The sequence below is a fragment of the Bactrocera latifrons genome, unplaced genomic scaffold (assembly GCF_001853355.1).
Source record: "Bactrocera latifrons isolate USDA-ARS-PBARC rearing strain unplaced genomic scaffold, ASM185335v1 scaffold_753, whole genome shotgun sequence".
Lineage (NCBI taxonomy): Eukaryota > Metazoa > Arthropoda > Insecta > Diptera > Tephritidae > Bactrocera > Bactrocera latifrons.
In genome coordinates this window covers 65635-73316 of record NW_017537438.1, presented here as the reverse complement: position 1 = coordinate 73316, position 7682 = coordinate 65635, and the positions used below count along the sequence as shown (strand labels likewise).

Below are 7682 nucleotides of genomic sequence, written 5' to 3'. Positions count from 1 at the left end.
GAGGAGTGCCATGTCGCAGCGGAATGAAAACAGCCTGCCTACCTCGCAACGTTACGATCGACCGCAACACGTGAGGAATGGGATAGATACCGACAGTTAAAGAGGGAAGCGAGTCGCGTTTGCAGACAGAAAAAGAAAGAGGCCCAAATGCATGAGTACGAAGAGCATGATAAGCTGGCCGTCAGGGGTGATACTCGAAAGTTCTACGAAAAAACGTTCTACGCCGAAACGTCTGACTTTGGTTTACCCGAAAAAATAATACGACTGTGTAAACTGACCTTGAGCAACACCAAAAGCTCCGTCAGGATCGATCTTTAATAAGAGTGTACAGCTGCTAGCGTCGGCCTCAACACCCGCGCCGTTAGTTCTGCTTTCTCCAGACTCGACAAGGAAGCAATGTAAATGGCTTGTTGTAACAGCAGAATTTCATCGTCCGGCTCTCTATAATCAGTTTTTCCGTTTTTAATCCACTCAAATGCAAAAAGTTCTTCCATAAATAAAAGAAAGCTTGTCAGTTATATAATTCAAAAGCAAATTAATTTATTTTATTTCAGAATGAAAACGATAAATAAAAAAAAGTATAAACCGATCAAAATTTTGCGTCATATTCCATTTTACGCTACATATTTATGTAATCAATTTCTATTATTAATATAATATTTAATATACTATGAATTTGTTTTGAAACTTAAAATTTAGTATTTTGTTGGTCCATCGTTTAGATTTACTACGTCTTGCATTCTATTTGGCATTAAAGAGATGAGTTTAGCTGTAAATGGGGATGGTATCTTTCCTCTCTTCTATCTTGTTCTTCCCTTCTGTTTTCGCGTATTGTATATCAGCCATTCGCGAACCAAATGTGCAGTGTGTTTTTGGTCGTTGTCCTGTTGGAAAACATAATCATCCGGTAAACCCAATTTTTCAGCCGACTGATTTAAATTTTGCTTAAAAATTTCCAAATACTGTAATCTGTCTATTTTGCCATAAATTCCTCAACCATCACGCTGCTTCCACCATATTTTACGGTACATTGCAAATTTTTAGCTTCAAGAGCTGTACCCGGTTTTCACCAAACTTTTGAAGGTCCATCATTTCCGACAATATTGAATTTGCTTTCGTCTGTGAAAAGAACTGTCTGCCAAAAGTTAAGACTCTTCTTCAAGGGCTGATTTGCGAAAGTTAGGCGTTTTTGTCTATTTATTTCAGATATTAGCGGTTTTCGACGAGCTGTTCGTGAAGAATATCCGTTACGTCGTAATGTCTCTGAATTGAAGACTTGCTCACATACTTTTCCGAAGCTCTTTCAATTTTGATGCATATTTCCAAACTACTCACACGTGGATATTTTCGTACCATATCCACAACAGCCCGTTCATCTCTATCATTAAGTTTTCGCGGGCGTCCCGATCTTTCTTCGTATTCGCGAGTATGATTTTTTTCAAACGAATTTGCTATATACTGTATGGTAGACTTAAATTTAGATGTAGTTTTAGCAATTTCACTAAACGATTTTCCATCTTTTCCTAGTTTTATAACTATTTTTTCGAAAATCTGAGGAAGTTTCTTTTCTTTTATCCATTATTAGAAAAAAAGGATGTACAATATTTACACTTGTCCACTTCACTGCACGTGACAAACTGATTCCACTTCTATGTTGAAGCTATTTTTTTGTACAATATAATACTTAAAACTAACGGTAAAAAGTGCCGTACGATGAATTATGACGCACCAACTTTGAACATTTAGTCTACTTTCAAGTGTTTACATTCATTTTTAGAAAAAATTTGCGCAACTGAATTTAATCCATCAAAGTTTTAAATATTTTTCTTAAAATGAAAAATCCATCTCTTCTTTGGCAGTAACAACCGGTTTTCCCGTGAAGACTTGTAAATACCGTTGGGCTCTGTGGGCCCATGCAATATATATTTTAATATTATATATGCAATTATGTAAGATTAAATTGCTTTAATTTTAGCAGAAATATAGATAATGAGTCAAACACATAAGTATATAGAGTCTGATCAACGTCGAAGGTGGCGACATTACTGGAGGAGATGTGTAGACCTGGTTGTAACCGTAATATCCGAAACAATTTCCCGTAACAGATCCGACTCAATACTAAGATTTTTACAGGTTAATGCTAATTCATAAAATCCGGAAAACCACAAAGATTGGCTATTCAAAATACGTCCTATGACTGACGCTTTGAACAAAAGTTTTCAGCAAGTGTATCATGGAACCAAGGAATTATCAGTAGACTAATCTATAATTATTTTCAAGTGCAGACGCTCTATGAAACAATATTGCGCCATGAAACCAAGCTCGGTTATAAGTTTTGGTGTTTGTAGGATCAATTCGGCTATAGTAAAGAATTGCAAATATACCAAGGAGAAGAAGAAAATGTGGAAGCAAAGTACGAAGGATTTGGTCTGGGGGAGAGAGTGGTTGTGTCCCTCAGAGAAGATGAGTGGCAATAGAACAAGTATGTGTACTTTGACAATTATTTTACATCTAGACTCCTAAAATTCCTCCAAATTCAAAGTATTTATATGTGAACAATTTTAGGCAATCGAAGGGACTTCTTTCAAACATAAAGCCAGACAAGCAAATGAAAAGAGACAAGTTTGATTCACGATCAAAAACAAATGGATATATTGTTTATAAATGGATAGATAATAAACCCATCATTCATGGGCGGAAAAGATCATGCAGATCCAATACGAAGTACCTACGGGATAGGCAGACGTTTTAAAAAATGGGGGCATAGATTGTTTTGGGGGCTTTTGGAAATAACGTTCGTTAATTCTTATGTTGAATACTGATTTATAGGCGATCCGTTGCTTAAGGCCTAATGGCGCAAAAGGAAATTGGTGCCAAGAAAAGGAGCTTGAGTTAGACGCCAACACAGTCAAGCAAAGCATGTTGTAATAAAGGTGCGTCTTTTGCAACTGATGTTCGACTTTGGAGTACATTGGCAATTTTGTTTAAACCCGAAGAAAATGTGATATGTGCAGCCGGCATTCCGGTATATTTTTATACTGCTATAAAGAACTAACTGTTTCGTCCAATATCATGACATTAATAATGGAAAACTTTTCGGCTCCTTTTGTTGTTGTTGTTGTTTTAACGTTTCTGGGTCGGACCAAAGGGAAAAGGGTGTTAGATGGGTGGGGTTGGTTGGGCATGCAAAGAGGTGGTCAGTGTCATGCGGAGACTCGTTGCATGCAGGACATACATTAGGTATGTCAGGGTCTATTCTGGATAAGTAGGAGTTTAACCTGCTACAATATCCAGAACGAAGTTGCGTCTGCTATGGGTGGTGACTTGACCCCAAGAACGCCATTCACGGGGAGGGAGTCGGTGAAGGTGTTGATGGCTCCACTGTGAATGGCGGTCAGTACCTGTCGGAAGTCTGTTGCGTCCGTGGTCCTGTCAGCGTATTGTTAGATGTCGTCGACGTAATCAAGGAATGACCTCTTAATGCTCCTAGGAGGCGGTTCCGCTCCACGCAGATGACTGCAAGGATGATTTCTAGTTCCTGCTAGGATGTTTTCGTAGAAATCATCCTTGCAGTCATCTGCTTGGAGCGGAACCGCCTCCTAGGAGCATTAAGAGGAGAGGTTTTCGTAGAAATCATCCTTGCAGTCATCTGCTTGGAGASGAGTTCATTATGCTCCTTAACTGGGAGCATAAGCGTCTCACTGTGTAGGTGTTCGATGGGAGACATCAAGAGGCATCCTGTCGTGGTCCGGAGTGCTGTATTCTGGCAGGTCTGGAGTTTCCTCATCTGCGTGCCACTGCATCCAGGCGGCCATATGGGTGCTGCGTAGTTAAGGACCGGCCGGCCGATTGCCTTGTAAGTTGCCAACAACGTTTCTTTGTCTTTTCCCCATGTGCTGCCCTCTAGCGACTTGAAGATTTTGTTGCGGCTTTGTAGTTTGGCGATAATCGCGGTCGTATGTGGAGAGAAGGAGCATCGACTGTCGAAGGTGACAGCTAAAGTCGTAGGGTTATTGACAGTCGAATTTTGACGCCGTCGACTGCAATATTAACTTCCAGTCTATACTCCTTCCTCCAGTTCGTGAATATGGTCGCTGTGGATTTGGTGGGGGAAAGTTGGAGGTTCCGTGCAGTGAGGAAACGASAAAGGTSGGAGAGGTAGTTGTTTACCTTCGAACACATGCCATCGATTCCATTGCCCGACGTCAATATCGTACAGTCATCAGCGTATCCCTCTGGTGGTTGCGGGAAGTTCGAGATGTAGAAGTTAAACAGTAGCGGGGAGAGGACACCACCCTGCGGAACCCCCTGTTTAATTCTTCTCAGCTTAGATGTTGCACCTCGAAATAGTACGGATGACGGACGACCGTTCAGATAGTTCATGGTCCACCTCTTGAGCTCTGGAGGAAGCGTGGTTTTCTCAATGTCCTGCAGTAGCGTTGTGTGATTGACCGTGTYAAAAGCTTTTGACAGGTCCAACGCTACGAGGATCGTTCTCTCACAGGGTGGTTTCTGGTTGAGGCAACGAACTATCTGAGCGTTTATGACGCTAAGTGCTGTGGTGGTACCGTGCATTTTACCGAACCCATGCTGGTGGCTGGCTAGGCTCCGGTGGTGAGTTAAGGTCGGGAGTAACAAGGCCTCAAGTGTCTTCACTACTGGGGAGAGGAAAGTTATCGGTCGTTAAGATTCCTCTTTGTTGACGGGTTTCCCAGGTTTCAGTAGTGGGACCACTCTTCCGACTTTCCACACATCGGGTATTTGATGAGTGGTCAGCGACAGGTTGAGGACCTTGGTGAGATACCTTACTACCGTTGAGCCTAGATGCTGTAGCATTAGCATGTTGATTCCATCAGGGCCAATGGATTTGGAAGATTTTGCTATGTTGATGACACCCTAAACCGCCTCATCGGTGAAAGTAAGTGGCGCGCCGTCGTTTGGCATTTTGCGCAGCCGTCGGTTAACACATCGTTTGGCTTTGTCTACCGAAGGGTGCGGTGTAAACTGCCGGCTAAAATAGCTCGCGCACTTCCTCGGGTCCGAAGAGGCATGACCATTGAATTGACCTTCAACTCGGTCGTTGTGACTCCTTCAGCTCCTTAAACCCGACGGTACTTCTAAGTACCATATCCTTTTTGTAATCTGCAGTATTCTTGAAATATATAATTTTTTTTTTTCGTAATAAAATACTAATTTCAATGATAAAATTGAAAGATGAATTAGAAATACTATTTTTTTCTGCGCTTGGCCAACTAAGGGTTAAGGAGGCTTAACCCAGTGGATTTGTCGATTTGGCAGAGCAGACTTCGGTTCAGATAATTGGTCATGTTTCATCCGACCATATTTTGTGATACATGCAATTTGTCAGTTATTCGGCGTGTTCATAAGTATATGAACATAAAAGTTTTAGTACATTAAGATTGAATTATATAAAAAACATATTTTGACACAAGTACATTAATACATAAAGATACACATGTAAACAAGAAGTTTAAAAAAAAGAATATACAGTCCACTAAATATCAAGTCCAATGGTAAGCAACAAAACTGTAATAAATATGAAGTTTGCTCATAAAAATCTGAAAATCATTGCCTATTAAAGAAAGCTCATGAATTAGAGTATACATAAAACTAATATTAATATACAAAACATACATATTCCAAATGTTAATGCACACAAGAAGGAACCGATAAGAAGCTATTATTAGTGCGTTAGATGCACTAATCCAAAGAGTTGTAAAATATCAATGCGTTGGTATCTGAAGTACAATAAAAATATATTATATTTTTGCACATACATATGTACTTAGTTAAGAAATTAGAATTAAGAAATGTGTTGACGAAAAAAATTTGAATAAAAAATTTAGAGTCAAACGTGAACTCTCAGCGTACAGGTCAAAACAAAGTATTTTTCTGTACACGCGGACTTATTTGAATAGCTCGCCGGTAATTTATTGGGCCCTACCGCTTTGTTGTTCTTGAGGAGGGTAATTGGTATTCGAAACTCATCATAGTATGGCAATGGAACATATGTTCCATCGTCATCGATTGGGGAATCGGGTTCGCCTTCTATAAATATTACATTTTTACTGCCGTTCAGCAGGTTGGAGAAGTGTTCCATCCATAATATTAGTATTTTTTGGGCATCAGTCAACAGATCACATTTGTATACTTCGGTTGCAACCATCTGATAGTTGCCGCATTTATTCATAGAATTTTCATGCATTACCTCAGTCAGCCAGCTTGCCAAGCTCTTCGCATTTCGACCTCTCTTTTTTTCTGTCTGCAAACGTGTCTCGCTCCCCTCTTCAACTCTAGGTATCTATTCCATCGCGCACATTCGACTGTCTGCAACTTCTCGACGTCGAACCTTCCTTGTGTTTGTTGACGTGTTTTTTTTTTGCTGCAGAGATGCAGGCACGCATCTTTGCTCCAACAAGATAGTGGTCTGAGTCGAGGTTAGGCCCTTCTACCGAACGCACGCTAAAAACACTGGAGACATGCTGTCCATCTATCACAACAAAATCGATCTGGCTTCGAACTTTTCTATTTAAAGACAGCCAAGTAGCTTTATTTTCTATTGCAAAGATGCATTTTTTGACCACTCTGGTGTAAAAAACGCCAAATTGAATCACAATTTTTACATCGTGGCGATTGCAGTCGTTAAAGTCCGTTCTAGCGGATCATAAAAGACATCTCTTTCATGACGTCTTACTTCAAAGCGTGGGCGCAAATCAGTGTTATGTTGATAAATTGTACTCTGATGCGGATCCCTAACCGAATTTGCGCTCCGTTATATGGCCGGTAAAGTAAACGTCACAAAAACTAATCGTCTCCGTCCTTGTCCCGTTGATCGAATTCTTGGTCGCCTATGATATCAGCCTTTAATTTTACGAGGACGTCAACCAGCTGGACATTTTCACCATTCCAATTTAAGGACTCACACTATCCCTTCTCAATCCACAGCGACCATATTCAAAATTTAGACAAAAAAATTCGAACTGTTAATAATTCTTCGATTTTATGTGGGATACTAAACCATTATTGTCAAAGTACAGAGAACAAAATCCTCAAGTCAAGGATGGATGCAGATGAAGAAGTTTCAATCCTGTCCGAACACTCCACTCAGGGAACTAACGGGATGCCTCTTGATGTCACCGAGCGAACACCTACATAGTGAGGTCCCAATGCTTCCGGTTAAGGAATATAACAAACTTCTCTCCTAGCAGTTTCTGCTGGGAATTTTCTCAGAAACTATCTGAATACTGGTTGCGAATGAGGACAAGAAATAAGATAAGAAGAATATCATCGCATTTGTTCTGTCTTGAACCGTCATAAACAATAACAGCAAAATCAGCCTTGAAATCCAACGCAGAATCACTGTTGCCAACAGGTGTTACTTTGAACTGAGTATGCAATTGCAAAGTAAAGTTCTCTTTCGACGAACAAAGACGAAACTCCACAAGTTCCTCTTTATTCCCGTCTGTTATACGTCTTGAACAATGACATTAGAGGGTTCGGACGGAAGAGAACACTCCATTTTTGAGGATTTTGACTCAGTACGCGTCGGTGGAAGCAGAGGAATAGGAAGACCTCCACTCCGTAAGGTGGTGAAGGACCTGGCTGCTCTTGGTTTGACGAATTTGCGCCAAATAACGAAAAAACGACTGCTGTTAGCACGG

The 7682-nt window shown here is 40.5% G+C and overlaps 1 long non-coding RNA gene across 1 annotated transcript; it reads left to right on the top strand.

The window, feature by feature from the left end:
• The first annotated feature begins 1925 nt into the window (after positions 1 to 1925).
• LOC108976364 lies at positions 1926 to 3137 on the top strand. The gene is made up of 3 exons (XR_001993936.1): positions 1926 to 2076; positions 2134 to 2482; positions 2566 to 3137. It is a non-coding gene; the product is annotated as an uncharacterized LOC108976364 (long non-coding RNA).
• The last annotated feature ends 4545 nt before the right edge of the window (positions 3138 to 7682 follow it).